Source organism: Cololabis saira, chromosome 9, assembly GCF_033807715.1.
Source record: "Cololabis saira isolate AMF1-May2022 chromosome 9, fColSai1.1, whole genome shotgun sequence".
Classification (NCBI taxonomy): Eukaryota; Metazoa; Chordata; class Actinopteri; order Beloniformes; family Belonidae; genus Cololabis; species Cololabis saira.
Window position 1 is genome coordinate 5833886 of NC_084595.1, and position 15785 is coordinate 5849670.

Below are 15785 nucleotides of genomic sequence, written 5' to 3' on the forward strand. Positions count from 1 at the left end.
AGTAAACACTGTCTAATTTATCCAGAGAAAATCCACTGTAACACTTGATTCTAATTAGCATGTCGATTACATTAGCATGCACCGACTGTGTTGGTGTTGTGCCTTTATTTAGTGCCTTTGTTAATTAAATGAATGAAGTGCCACTTACCCTTCCAGTCATGATAAAATAATCCCTTGCTGAAAGATTCCAGAGCTGAATGTTGTTCACAAATCCAGGGCATAACATCCATTTATACCCCTCCAGGCTTTTGTAATTTTTGTAAGAATCCCCAGAGTAGGACAAAGGAAAGTTGATCAGGTAGTTGTTGATGTCGGGATATTGGAGGTCTGGCAGCTCCATTTCCAGTTTTAATGTTTTTAAAAAATACTCCAGGAGCTTTGTAAGGATCATAGATCACGGGTCTTTTGAGTTTAGCAATATAGTTTTATTTATATTTTGGGTTTAAATGCACAGAAAACTTGGACGCTCTGAAGTTCATGATTAGGGACAAAGTGGGAGAAGTATCCAAGGACACTTTGGCATTTTAACCACCATCACATGACTGAGGTCCTGACATTTATTGAAACAAGGCCAAATTCACATATTTAAATTAAATAGGACAGCAAATTTCATTAGGTGCTCCCTGAACGTTGTTGGTTGTGAACCACTTATAGATTTACCAAACAATAGGGGCTCATCGGGACACAAGAGGAATTATTCAATAACCTCCTGGTCTTATTTCTAGATGACGGATGAAAAAAAAAAAAAACGAATTACAAACTGTGGTAACAAGCTTGAACTTTTTTCTCTCTGCATCCAAGGTTGCATTGCCAATTACTGTTGTTGGTGTGATCCCAGTGGATAAGTTGCTCCACTTTACTTCAGGTTGTCATCTCGTGTGTTATTATCTCCACTAATCAGTTGTCCAATATGTGCAAATAAGACCTCTGGATGTCACATGAGCAGTCTTAAAGACTCTTGTTAAAAGATACCATCAACCCACTTAGAAACAAACATATAGTGCTTATGTCTCATAATAAGCGCAGTTCTTTGCTAAAATGCTTCCAAAAAACTGATTTATGCATCTGCTACATTTAAACAATCATGCAATCCTTATATTTATATATCCTTATTTAATATTGAAGAGATATCACAACCTGATTCTTATCAAATTTTACTTAATGCGTGGTAAGATTTGCAGGACATGGTTACATCATAGACTTATACCATAGAACTGTTACAGTTTTCCCTGTCTTGATCTCCACCCAATTTAAAATCTTGTATTAAAAGAAAATCCAATTATACAGAGCAATTTTTGTTAATTAATTTCTGAATCTGAAGTAAATTCACAAGTGTTAATGAGCTAGTGGTGATTAGCTCATTGTAGCAGAAGCTAGCTAACTTATCCAAGGCAAAGGCTGTGTTGTTACTCCTTTAAAGGAGCATGAGGCTCCTTTTAAGAAATGAGACTCTCTAGTGCCACCCTTCACCACGACGGCTGTCGGGGGTACTGCAGCCAACAGTGAAGCCGGCACGGGAGAACGGGGAGAACGTGCATGCAGCGTCATTTGACGTCACATCCGCAGGACAGCGCGGGAAATTCGGGCCCCGAATTGCAGCACATTTTGCAGCACACAGCCTGTTCAAGGCAACGGAGAGATACACTAGAGGAAACATTCTTTTTGGTTTGGAAAGCTTCATCTGACATTATTACTAGAAAACTTAAAACATATACGAATTTTTTTCATAAATCCTGCCTCAATCCTGCCTCAAGCTCCTTTAAGCACACCATTCTGAAAAAAGGCAAAGCAGCAGTCCATGCAAGCACAAAAAAGTAGAAATGACAACTGTAATCTCTGATTCCTTCAGAGTCTGAAAAACCTCCTGCTGTTTCCAAAAATGAAACGTTATAGTCAAAATGAAGCATAAATAAATATCCATGTTTGTCACATCCAAGAAAAATCTATAATTAACTCCTCAGGTATCCATAAATGATTCAGACAATTAGCAAATATTTAAAATTACCCTCATGCTTTCTTGTTGTGTCAAATGGTTCCACACAACAGCAATAAGTAATTTTCCCGGACCCCACGTGACCTGTATTGTTTATGGCACCATTTTGGCGGGAAAGAGAACCGCTCCTGTGAATCAAAAGTCACGGCCTAATCATAGTGTTGGGCGGTATGACCAAAAATTTATATCACGGTATTTTTCAAAATTATATCGGTTTCACGGTATATCACGGTATTTTTTTTTCATGCACAACTGGGTGTTAACCACATTTTCTAATGATTTGGAAAGGAATTGCTGCAGTAAATTGGCTTAGAATGGCCTATTTTACTGTCATGAGGAGGATGCATAAATCAAATTAATAGGATTTAGGCATGCTTTTCAAAGAAAAAAATCTTTTACAAAATTACAAGGTAGAAAATATTTATTGAACATAAAAAAACTGAATTTTTTTAAATTTCCAAGCATTATGTTGTTTTGGTTCCACCTCCTGGTGAATGTTAGGTAAAATTCTTATGTGGTTACTTTTTGGTTGGCCAACGATTTATGTTTCTGGTGCAACCGTTACGGGAGCGGTCAGTCTATTTCCTTATATTACAACGCCATTATTAATTGTTCGGTTTATTTCCCACTTATTCCACCGAACACCGAAAGTGTTTTTTTTTGTCATTTTCGGCCGAACAATTTCGGTTACCGAACAATCGGTGCATCACTACTGCTAAACAGTCCCCTCACCAGGCGCGTCATTTACGCCGGGGACGGTGGGGAAGCGTCCCCACCACTTTGTCTGACGAGCAGATTTGTCCCCACCACTTAAAAAAAAAAAAAAAAAAAAAAAAAAAAATTAAGCCAGACGCGATTTGTTCCGTATTTTCATTAACGCCCCATACACACGTCTGTCACACACACACATCAACACTAAATTGATCAATAATTAACAAAATAAAACACAGGAAACATTAAGGCCAGCAAAATCTTAGTGGCGGGACAACAGGACCTGCTGCGTCTGTGCCCAGATCTGTATATGTGTGTGACAGACAGCGGGGAGGACTCGAGCTTCACCTCCAGGTAGGAGTTGGGAATTGGGAATTAAAAGTTGCGTTCTGCAGGCCTGGTTCTACGAGGGTGCATAAGCATGCATTGCACCCTCATTTTATGTGTCTTCATGCTCAGTTGAAAAGACGAAAAGTCTGAAAAAACTGACAAATGCGCCTGATTTATGGTTCCGCGTTAAATCGACGGCGTAGCCTACAGCGTAGGTTACGCATCGTCGCGTACCGTACGCTCGCATCCCTGCGTATCCTACGCCGTACGCTTTGCGTTGGTGCAACGCGGAACCATAAATCAGCCAGTGTCCGTCACTCATCTGCTTCCAGCGCGCAGTTTCCTGCACCAGCAAGACACTGCTCTCTGCTGCTCCGTTAACACAAAGTAACCATGGATATTCCCAAGTGGTTCAGCACAACGACATAAACAAGTTTACAGGACTGTCTCAGAAAATTAGAATATTGTGATAAAGTCCTTTATTTTTCTGGAGTCCAAAAATGTCATACATTCTGGATTCATTACAAATCAACTGAAATATTGCAAGCCTTTTATTATTTTAATATTGCTGATTATGGCTTACAGTTTAAGATTAAGATTCCCAGAATATTCTAATTTTTTGAGATAGGATATTTGAGTTTTCTTAAACTGTAAGCCATGATCAGCAATATTAAAATAATAAAAGGCTTGCATGATGTTTCCGATGACCTAAATAAGACCGCGCAGATGGCTTTTAATATGGGGACAATATTGCGTCAATACGCATCATCTAATGCAATGCCTATTATTTATCATGAAACCTCAATTCGGAAGTAATGGGCCTAGCTCGTACCCAGCACTTTTCAAACCTTACTCAGGTTTATGGTAAATGTCCCCAGCACTTCTGAAATCAAACTGACGCCCATGCCCCTCACAAACAGTGTCCAGCGCCACGCGGCGGAACGTAGCGCCGCGCGGCGTTCCCAACGTTGTGTACGCTACTGTACATACTCACCGGTATTACGGTATATGAAAAATTCATATCATCAGAAAAATAAACACCGGTATTCGGTATGAACCGGTATACCGCCCAGCACTACTTGTATCACAAACTGAACGATTCCTATACATTTTATAGCTAAACAGCTGGACTATAAATGTATGTATCTCGCCTCTCTGGATCTTTAGGAATCTGATAAAAAGAAACGTCCTTCTCGCCCACTTCAGTTTTACTGCCAAAATGGCATTGTTGACATTATATACATATATATATATATATATATATATATATATATATATATATATATATATATATATATAGGAAGAAAAAAAGAGGAAAAGAGGAAGGGGAGAAGGAAGGAGTGAGCAGGAGGAAAGAAGGAAGGAAGGAAGGAAGGAAGGAAGGAAGGAAGGAAGGAAGGAAGGAAGGAAGGAAGGAAGGAAGGAAGGAAGGAAGGAAGGAAGGAAGGAAGGAAAGAAGAAAAGAGGAAGGGGAGAAGGAAGGAAGGAAGGAAGGAAGGAAGGAAGGAAGGAAGGAAGGAAGGAAGGAAGGGAAGAAGGAAGGAGGGAAGGAAGGAAGGAAGGAAGGAAGGAAGGAAGGAAGGAAGGAAGGAAGGAAGGAAGGAAGGAAGGAAGGAAGGAAGGAAGGAAGGAAGGAAGGAAGAAAAGAGGAAGGGAATAAGGAAGGAAGGAGGGAAGGAAGGAAGGAAGTAAGGAAGGAAGGAAGTAAGGAAGGAAGGAAGTAAGGAAGGAAGGAAGGAAACAAGGAAATAGGAAGGAAGGGAGCAAAGAGGAAGGGAAGAAGGAAGGAGAGAGCAAGAGGAAAGAAGAAAGGAAGGAAGGAAGTAAGGAAGGAAGGAAGGAAGGAAACAAGGAAATAGGAAGGAAGGGAGCAAAGAGGAAGGGAAGAAGGAAGGAAGGAAGGAAGGAAGGAAGGAAGGAAGGAAGGAAGGAAGGAAGGAAGGAAGGAAGGAAGGAAGGAAGGAAGGAAGGAAGGAAGGAAGAGGAAAGAAGGAAGGATAATTAGGTCATATATGGTGTGTACACACATTTACAGGGGTTTACTGACAGATTTTCAGTTGAGGTTCTTTAGTGAAAGCATAAATATATACAGACATTAAAAACTGTTTACTCCCAGCTGTGTACTCACAGCTTCATTTAGTTGGAACATGTGTCCTGTTGTGATGCCCCAGTAACCGCTGATGTTACACACGAGCAATGGAACCATAGTGGCACTGGCCTATCCTTCAATCCCCGTCTCCAAGATATTTTTATAAACTGGCAGCAGAAAAAAAAAATGAGGAAAGTGTTGATGGGGTTTCCTTAATTCTGTTTTTATCGTGGGTCTTGACAAATCCTTCTGCAAAATGTCACTGTAGTGACTCCGTTGCTTCTCTGAAAAGCGGCATACCTATCAAGCCTCACCCGTGCAGTTTTAGCTCTTCAAACAATGACTTAGGGTGGTGTTACTGCACCAAATCAAATCCTGTAAGAACTGTGATAACAGATTGTTCATTTGGCCCTTTAATCCACTGTCATAAACATGAATGTTAAAGTGGGATGTAATCCCTTCAACATCTGATGTGCCGCACCATTTTGGTGTCAGCGGTTAGCGCTGTCTCGCCTTGGATTAAAAACCTTCTTCATTTTGTGATAAACTACAGATTCTAAAGTATCATTAAAATTTGTGGTCAACAAAATGATTTAACTATAACAAATGAGCTGTCATAATGCTGCCAAACATGTTTCCCAGTCTTTTAAAGGAGCATGAGGCAGGATTGAGGCAGGATTTATGAAAAAGATTCGTATACGTTTTAAGTTTTCTAGTAATAATGTCAGATGAAGCGTTCCAAACCAAAACGAATGAGCCCTCTAGCGCAGTGGTTCTCAAACTTTTTTCAGTGATGTACCCCCTTTGAAATATTTTTTCAGCCAAGTACCCCATGACCAGTGCAAAACATTTTTGGTAGAAAAGAAAGAGGTACAGTGCTGTGCCACCAATGTCTTATTTATTAAAACTAAACATTAAACTAAACATTGCATGTAGAAACAAATAAGAAAAACAGAAAACAATGAATATACATAAATAACTAAAAATGTGTTCACAAAAAAAATCTTTAACTTAATTATAAATAAATCATATTTTCTTTACAAATTGATAACTTAATTATAAATAAGGATTTGCTTACACAAAATAATCAGCAACTTTGCTTCTTTTGGGATCAAACAATGAAAATTGCAAGTTTTCATAACATAAAATTGAATTGTTGCATTGAACATTGAACATTTTTTTAAGGATACTAAAATTGAATACTGAATATAAAATTCAGTGTATGTATGAATTTACTTTTTATAATATAATTATTTCTCAAGACGTATATATTATTATTATTAGCCTTACTGCTTTTTTTAAATATATATTTTTATAAATCTCACGTACCCCCTGGAGTACGCGTACCCCCATTTGAGAACCACTGCTCTAGTGTATCTCTCCGTTTCCTTGAACAGGCTGTGTGCTGCAAAATGTGCTGCAATTCAGTCCCGAATTTCCCGCGCTGTCCTGCAGATGTGACGTCACATGACGCTGCATGCGCGTTCTCCCCGTTCTCCTGTGCCGGCTTCACTGTTGGCTGCAGTACCCCCGACGGCCGTCGTGGTGAAGGGTGGCGCTAGAGAGTCTCATTTCTTAAAAGGAGCCTCAAGCTACTTTAACCTTTTTTTTTTTTGGTAACTAAATCAGAGGGGTTTAAATGAATAAAGTATGTTTTTGAAATTAAAGGATTATGGTTTGATTTGCTGTGTTTTACTGACAAAATGTAATGCTCATCAAACTGCTGTCTGATTTTCAGATTACCGGTATATGCGTCACTTCTCTCTTCACTTTCCAGCTCTGTTTCTGTCATTCATCTGTTTTTCAGTCATCCAGACGAACTCCTGCACAGTCGTTAACTCGGAGTTCATTTCTCTCAGCTCTCTGGCAGAACTCTGATGGTTCAGAGATGTAAAGGAGATGACAAAGCTGCTGCACAATTTGCTCGATGTGAAGGGTGTGCACTCGACTTCCTGTTGACTCACACCGGGCGGGAATCAGGGCCGTCAAAGGAGAAGGAGGAGAGAGAAGAGAGAGAGAGGGGGGTAATATTATGCTGCATTGATGCTGGTGGGAAAAACATGCTGGGAAAAAAACTTTTATTGACTTGGGTTCCTCTGGATCAGATAACCTAATTTCATTTCATGTTTTAACTGAAACATTTCCAGAAGGGGAAAAAAAAAAAAAAATCATAAACTAGCTTTCATGTAATTTTCTCAAGCCCGGGTGAGATAATAAGCAGCTTCCTGCTGGGGCTGCAAAGTTCAGGGGACAGAAAGACTTCCCTCGTATAACTCACGTCTCAGATTTTCCCCAGTGACCTGAATGCACCACGACTGTAGAGGGAGGAAAGGGTGGATCTTTGCTTCTTTTTCTCTTCATGGGGCGTTGCAGCAGCAACACCTCGGGGCTTCATTTCTCCTTTGCTGCTCTGATTTTATTATTCCTGCCCCTCCTCCTGACCCCCCTCCTTACGATGGAGTATTAGGACCAATCGAAGACAAAAAAAATTTGGAAATTACGAGAATAAAGTCATAAAATTACGAGAATAAAGTCATAAAATTACGAGAATAAAGTCAAAACCTAATGTTGCGAGAATAAAGTCGTAATATTACGAGAATAAAGTCATAAAATTACGAGAATAAAGTCAAAACCTAATGTTGCGAAAATAAAGTTGTAATATTATGAGAATAAAGTCGTAATATTACGAGAATAAAGTCATAAAATTACGAGAATAAAGTCAAAACCTAATGTTGCGAGAATAAAGTCGTAATATTACGACTTTATTCTCGTAACTTTAGGCTATGACTTTATTCTCGTAATTTTATGACTTTATTCTTGTAATTTTACGACTTTATTCTCGTAATTTCCCATTTTTTTTGTCTTAGTTTGGCCCTAATACTCCGTCGTACCTCTGGATCAGATAACCTAATTTCATTTCATGTTTTAACTGAAACATTTCCAGAAGGGGGGAAAAAAAAATCATAAACTAGCTTTCATGTAATCTTGGTGAGATAATAAGCAGCTTCCTGCTGGGGCTGCAAAGTTCAGGGGACAGAAAGACTTCCCTCGTATAACTCACGTCTCAGATTTTCCCCAGTGACCTGAATGCACCACGACTGTAGAGGGAGGAAAGGGTGGATGTTTGCTTCTGTTTCTCTTCATGGGGCGTTGCAGCAGCAACACCTCGGGGCTTCGTTTCTCCTTTGCTGCTCTGATTTTATTATTCCTGCCCCTCCTCCTGACCCCCCTCCCGCCCTCAGGGCTCTCCCTGCTTTTCTGCTTTCTGCAGTTTGATCACCCCCTTACACAAGTTGCAAAGCCCAATTTACAACTTTTCTCTTGTTGAATCGGGGTACGGTGATGAATTTACAAGCACAAATACAGGCAGTGGAACGGGTTGAGAGATGCACTCTCTCTGATTCATTGAGATTGACTGTGAGAGAGGGATGGGGGTGGAGGGGAGGACGGGGGAGTGTGACGGTGAAGTTAATTAGAACATCCTGCATCTGCTTCACTCAGTCTGTCGTTCCCTTCACCCCTCCTCGCTATCTCTGAGAGGCTTTGATGTGTCATAGTGCCTGGAAATGTAATGAAAAATGTATAATAACCATCCCGTTAACTGTCCCTCCCCCCCCTCCCCCCCTCTCCCCCGTCTTCCCGTCTCTTCTTTCCTTCCGCTTAACTCGACGCTGCACAGGCTGCAATTCTGAAAGTTCACAGATGAGCTGTTGATTTACATATAAACAACAATATTTGGACGTAGGGATGTACCGGTATTAGGAATGGGTGATATTTTACCGTTCACGAGTCAGTCTATTTCCTTATTTTACAACGCTGTTATTAATTGTTCGTTTTTTTCCCACTTATTCCACCGAACACCGAAAGTGTTTTTTTGCCATTTTCGGCCGAACAATTTTGGTTACCGAACAATCGGTGCATCACTAGTTTCAACCCATATACTGACCTGTAAAAAGCAGGTGGAGTGCGGAGCAATTAAACACGACCTTCTTCTTTCTCCGCCAAGTAATTTCTGAGGTGGCAGGAACAGGTGTACCACTCTTACCGCACCCCGGAACCCCTGGAGCCACCACAACGTTCCGCCCCACTGCTCCCCAGTATAAAACATCCTCCTGTACATCGGTTGTTGAAATTATAAATAAAATACATGAAAATAAAATACAGTTCTCTATGAAGGTGTCCCATTTGTACATATATAAACAAAATCACATTATTGTGACCACTCCCTAACAGGGGTGTCACACTTGCACTTAAGCTGTGCATATTCTTTTTTATTACTCATTACTTTATTACTATTTGGACCAACAGCAGGATTTTCTCGTTGCTCCATAAAAACCAGCACATGACTAAGTTGTTGTTGTGGATGTCCAGGACAGTTAGACTTTTTTAAGCTAATCGATCCTAAAAATCTGTAGCTTCTGGTTCATTTTTGTTCAATCTGTGTAGAAAGTTAAAAGCTGTGTTATTTCTTTTATAACATGTGTTCGCCGAGTGAAACGATCCACTACAGCAACGAGCTATCACTCTGTTGAAGTGGAGTCCCCACTTATGAGCGATGTTTAATTAAGTACCGGCTCTCTTTGTGCAGAGCTCTCAACCTAGACAACATACACGCTTCATTTTGGTCTGTTAACAAGTTGGGCAAAAAAATGAATGAGTGGCACAAGCCAGTTTGCTGCACAGCTACCAGAATACTACTGTGGCCGACAAGGGCCAAACACACTGCAACGGCCTAATGCGTCTCAGTTAAAGGAGCTTGAGGCAGGATTGAGGCAGGATTTATGAAAAAAATTCGTAAACGTTTTAAGTTTTCTAGTAATAAGGTCAGATGAAGTGTTCCAAACCCAAAAGAATGAGTCCTCTAGTGTATCTCTCCGTTGCCTTGAACAGGCTGTGTGCTGCAAAATGTGCTGCAATTGTGACCGTAATTTCCAGCGCTGGGCTGCGGATGTGACGTCATGCACGTTCTCCCCGTTCTCCCGTGCCGGCTTCACTGTTGGCTGCAGTACCCCCGACGGCCGTCGTGGTGAAGGGTGGCGCTAGAGAGTCTCATTTCTTAAAAGGAACCTAATGCTCCTTTAAAGGTATTGTGACATCATTTTTAACATGCTTTTAACACTATTAAAAGTCTTGGCCAACATCCCTCAAATGTGTCTAAAAGAGTGTAACAAGAAAAACTTCACTCTAGTAATCTTTTCCTGGCTTTTTATTACAGTGTTTTTTTGCCCCGTGAAAAATGCTTCCTTTCCCCCCTTTCCTGTCAATCATTGCTCCGCTCCTCCTCCAAACCTCCTCCTCCTCCTCCAACCATACGCTCACAGCGGCGTCGGAGAGTTAAGCCGAGAGCGACAGGCGAAGCATGCACGGAAAAGCAGGAGGGCGAACCAGAGCAAACAATCATAAAAATAAAGGCATGCAAGCAGCACTGTCCCCTTATCTTAAGTCCAGTCAGTGGCCGCGGGTGTTCTTAGCAGTTTTCCTCCGGTGATTAGAACAAAAGAGGCTCTAAACAGCTCCTTGTTAAGCCTCATTTATGGTTCCGCGTTAAATCGACGCAGAGCCTACGCCGTAGGATTCAGCGTACGGTGTGCGTCGCCGCGTAACCCTACGCCGTAGTTTCTGCGTCGGTGTAACGCGGAACCATAAATCAGCCTTTATGGTGCGCTGGAGAGGAGCGGAGGCAGGGAGCTGGGTGGAGGGGGCGGTGATTTAGCGGATCGTTACGTAACGATCCGCCACCAAACCAGATGAGCCGTTTTTGCATAGTTATGTGGAAAATCCCAGAAAGCACACAATACACTGAATGTTAAAAGTTTGTTGTTTTTTGGGTGTAATTGATGTCAAGACACCCAACAAAACACAAAAAATCAAGAAAAATGTGTTTTTCATGTCACAATCCCTTTAAGGAAAACGGCTTCAAGTACAGAAACGGTTCAAATTCACAAACTCAAAACGAGGTACAAAAAGAGGAACCTGGTGCAAATGAAAAAACCTGCTGCAAAAAACAAAGACAAATGCAGCATCATCAAACGCGCTGCAAATAGAGAAACGATGCAAAGCACAAAACGATATAAAACAAGAAACCATCTCCAAAAGAAAAACGCCTCATAACCGGTCACTACAACCGGAAGTGCTCCAAACCTGCAGGGGGCGCTGCTGACTGAACCACAGCGTTTACATCCATGGTTTAAACATACAGCGGGAACGGTAATGTGATTTTTATCTGACTATATTTATATACGATGTTTATATCACTGTACAACGCTGTACATTACGAGACGTTTCTTTATTATATTTTACACCAGACGATACAATGTACAGCGTTGTACAGTGATTAGGGGTGGGTATTGCCAAGGACCTCACGATACAATACACATCACGATACCTGAGTCACGATACGATACGATATTGCGATATGCAAATTTTGCAATATATTGCGATGTTATATAAAGTTTGCTGAAAACTGTAAAAAGCTTTATGGATCTTAAAATCCGAATTGCACGTTCATCAGATTATAGTGACAATTCATGGGACAAATTGAGTCAAAACAATGTTTTATTATAACTATACAAGCTAAAGTTACAACTTATTTGTATATGTTTTTCATATTATTTACATCATATGAAATTAACATTAAATTTAACATGAGGTTGCTTTAATTATGTGGCGAATATGAAATGAAAAAATCGGGGATAAAAAATATATTTAAAAAAAAAATCGATATTCAAAATTTGAATATCGATATTGAATCAGCTGGAAAAGTATCGCGATATATTGCCATATCGATATTTTTGCCCACCACTAACAATGATATAAACATCGTATATAAATCACATAAATAAAAATCACATTACTGTTCCCGCTGTATGTTTAAACCATGGACATAAACACTGTGTGTGTCTGTCCATTGAGCTGTTATGCCGAGAGCGCCCCCTGCAGGTTTGGAGCACTTCCGGTTGTAGTGACCGGTTATGAAGCGTTTTTCTTTTGAAGATGGTTTCTTGTTTTATATCGTTTTATTCTTTGCATCGTTTCTCTATTTGCAGCGCGTTTGATGATGCTGCATTTGTCTTTGTTTTTTGCAGCAGGTTTTTTTCATTTGCACCACGTTCCTCTTTTTGTACCTCGTTTTGAGTTTGTGAATTTGAATCGTTTCTGTACTTGAAGCCGTTTTCCTTAACTGAGATGCATTAGGCCGTTGGAGTGCGTTTGGCCCTTGTCGCCACCGTAGAATACACCACCTGGACTGGCATCTAATGTTACTGTAACTGATTAACGAGAGCACGGAAGTAACTCTGACTAAATAAATAAAAAAGAATCCATTATGAACATGTGTCTCATAAGTTCCACTTACACAGTATTTTTACATCTGTAGCACCTTTTTCACATCCTGCTGTTGTGTTAAACACTCAGAGGCAGAGGCAGCGTAACATTTCACTCCACTGCTATTACACCCCTGTTTTACCTCGGGACGTAGCACCTTTCACTCCCCAAGAGGAGCAACAGGGCCAAGATGAGTGCTGTGTGAAACGGCAAACCATAAATGGATAACGGGGGCACAAGGTTGGCAGTAAACTCTACACGGAGGATGAAATCAGTCCATCACAAGTACAGTGACAAATTACCTGATGTCAGACCTGATAAAGCTGAAGATGGAGCTGTAATAAATTCTTGCACTCATTTTTGTGACCACCGTGGTCAGAGAGGCAGGACAGAGACACGGACTTGACTTTTGGCACCGCCTGTCCATCAAACCCTGTTGCATCTGCTGCTTCTCCGTCTCCCTGCAGCTCGGGAAGAAGCTGCAGACGCCAGGAGCGACGGTAAAACTCAGGTCAGCACTGCTCTCTGTGTGTGCCCTACTGAAAAAAACAGGTGAGGACTTGAATATTATTGTCACTATTTATTTATTTATTGTGCCGCACTTTTCTTTTGAGCAACGACTCAATAAAGAGAACTAGGGCTGGGCGATATGGACCAAAAGTCATATCTCGATATTTTCTAGCTGAATGGCGATACTCGATATATATCAATATTTTTTCTGTGACATAATTGGGGTTTCCCCCAAAGCATTATAGCATAGCATCTCTGTTAGCATCTCTGTTAGCTTCATTTTTTTCTGAGGCAAACCCTTAAAAAAACGGTCAGTTTTAATACAAAGCCTCGTGCCAAATGTCACACAGGTTCCTTTATTAACAGAGGTCTGCACAATATCAAAATGTATAAAACAAATGAAATAAAAATAAACTGCCTGCATATATAGAATAAAAATGCTTCTTGAATAAAATAAAACAAATATCCCTTTCCTGCATAACAATTCAATTAAAATACACTGTGCAATTAATACAATGTAGACAGTAACAGGCAGACTTTTCCACTGAGGTTGACAGTTGTGCAAATAACAAAACATTTGTGCAAATCTCAAATAAAACATTCAAGTCAATTTGTCACAAAATAAGCTATATCAAAAAAAAAAATAATAATAATAATAATCATACCATATCGCGTTTGAAAATATATCAATATATATTAAAATCTCGATATATCGCACAGCCCTAAAGAGGACAGTGTCGAGAAATGTTGGCGACTTGTTGCTTGATGTGGACTGCAAATGTGTGTATTTTACAAATGCAAATCACAGTCATATTCATTTGCAGCCAAGTCATTTTCCCCCTTCCCACCTTCACGGTGTTTACCAAAATGTTGGATGTTGAAGCAGACAAGAAGTCATTCATAACATTCCACTTAAATATGTCTGTTCTGTTATATGTTGGCGAAAGTTTTATTCATGTGTGACTGAGCAGTAATCGACAGCTTGAATCAGTTTTTCTTCTGCTTAAAATGGTTTGACAAGCTATAGCGCGTTGCCTGGAACCGCACTCAGGAAGAATTGGAAGAGGATTACGGCAGTTCAGTACGGAAGAGTATCAGGGCCAGGCAGGAGAAAAATAAAAATAATATTTTAGAGGAGGAAGATTTTTTTTTAATTATGCACTTTGAGAAAAAAGTTGAAATGTTGAGAAAAAAGTTGAAATGTCGAGATTAATGTTGAAATACAATTTCAAGAATAAAGTTGAAATTTCGTGAATAAAGTCGAAATTTCGAGATTAATGTTGAAATACAATTTCAAGAATAAAGTCGAAATTGCGAGAATAAAGTTGAAATTTTGTGAATAAAGTCGAAATTACGAGATTAATGTTGAAATACAATTTCAAGAATAAAGTTGAAATTTCGAAAATAAAGTCGAAATTTCGTGAAAAAAGTCGAAATTTCGAGAATAAAGTCGAAATTTCGAGAATAAAGTCGAAATTTCGAGATTAATGTTGAAATACAATTTCAAGAATAAAGTTGAAATTTCGGGAATAAAGTCGAAATTTCGTGAATAAAGTCGAAATTGCGAGAATAAAGTTGAAATTTTGTGAATAAAGTCGAAATTGTACTTCAACATTATTCTCGACATTCCGACTTTTTTCTTGACATTTTGACTTTTTTCTCAAAGTGCATGATGAAAAAAAAAATCTTCCTCCTCTAAAATATTAGTATTTATCTCCTGCCTGGCCCTAATACTCTTCCGTAGTTCAGTGATCTGCTGTGCCCCTTTGTTTTAAACCACATGTTATGATCTGCCTTCTGACTTCTGTGTACTCCCATCCAAGTCAAGTCTTGCATCTCTATGTCACACATGGTCAGTGATCGCTGGAATAAAGGGGGGGCCTTCTGAGCTTCATCTGTGAACGTTTCTTTGTCTTTCTTTTAAGCAGACAGCTTATGGATGCTCCTTTAACAAGCCGATACAATTTCCTGAGGATTGAATGAAATGTCTGAGATATGCTTTGGTAAAAAGAAAAATAACACAGACATTCAATGCAACAGCTTCCTATTCAAGCCAGTGGTCACAGCTGTGTCCAGAGGTGGCAAAAGTACTCACATTCTGGACCTAAGCAGAGTGCAGATACGAGAAAGGGCTTGGTCTGAATTATACTTTATTGTATTATTAAAACAAGGACTAACAGGCTGAGAAACAGATGTAGCCTTCACCACCACCCACAACACACACACACACAACCAACCACACACTTCCTCCCTCTGCACCCGACCAACACCCATTATCCCACCGCCCCCTCTAACCCAACCTCATCCTGCCATCTCACCCATCCCTGACCACTCCACTGTTTATACTGTTACTACCTCCATCCTTTCATTATTTAATTCCACTGTAACACTTTACTCACTACGACACTTTTACTTGCTTTATTTTCTTCAATTTCAATTCAGTTCAATTCCGTTTTTCAGTATAGGGTCTAATACAACAGATGTTGTCTCTAGACGCTTTCCAGAGACCCAGAACATCCAGAACATGACCCCCGAGCAATTATTACATAAACAATGGCAGGTAAAAACTCCCCTAGTGGGAGAAAAGCCTTAAGCCAAACAGTGGCAAGAAAAACTCCCCTTTAGGAGGGAAAAAACCTGGACCAGAACCTGGATTTTAAGGGGGCCCTCCTGCCGAAGGCCAGACTGGGGGGGTCGGGGACGTCAGCAGCACACAGCAGGCAGGTGGAAGCAGCAGTGGGATGACCAGGGGGGGGTGGGGGACCACAGGCAGGTGGAAGCAGCAACGGGATGACCGGGGGTGAGCGGGGGGGGCACGCAGCTCCCGAA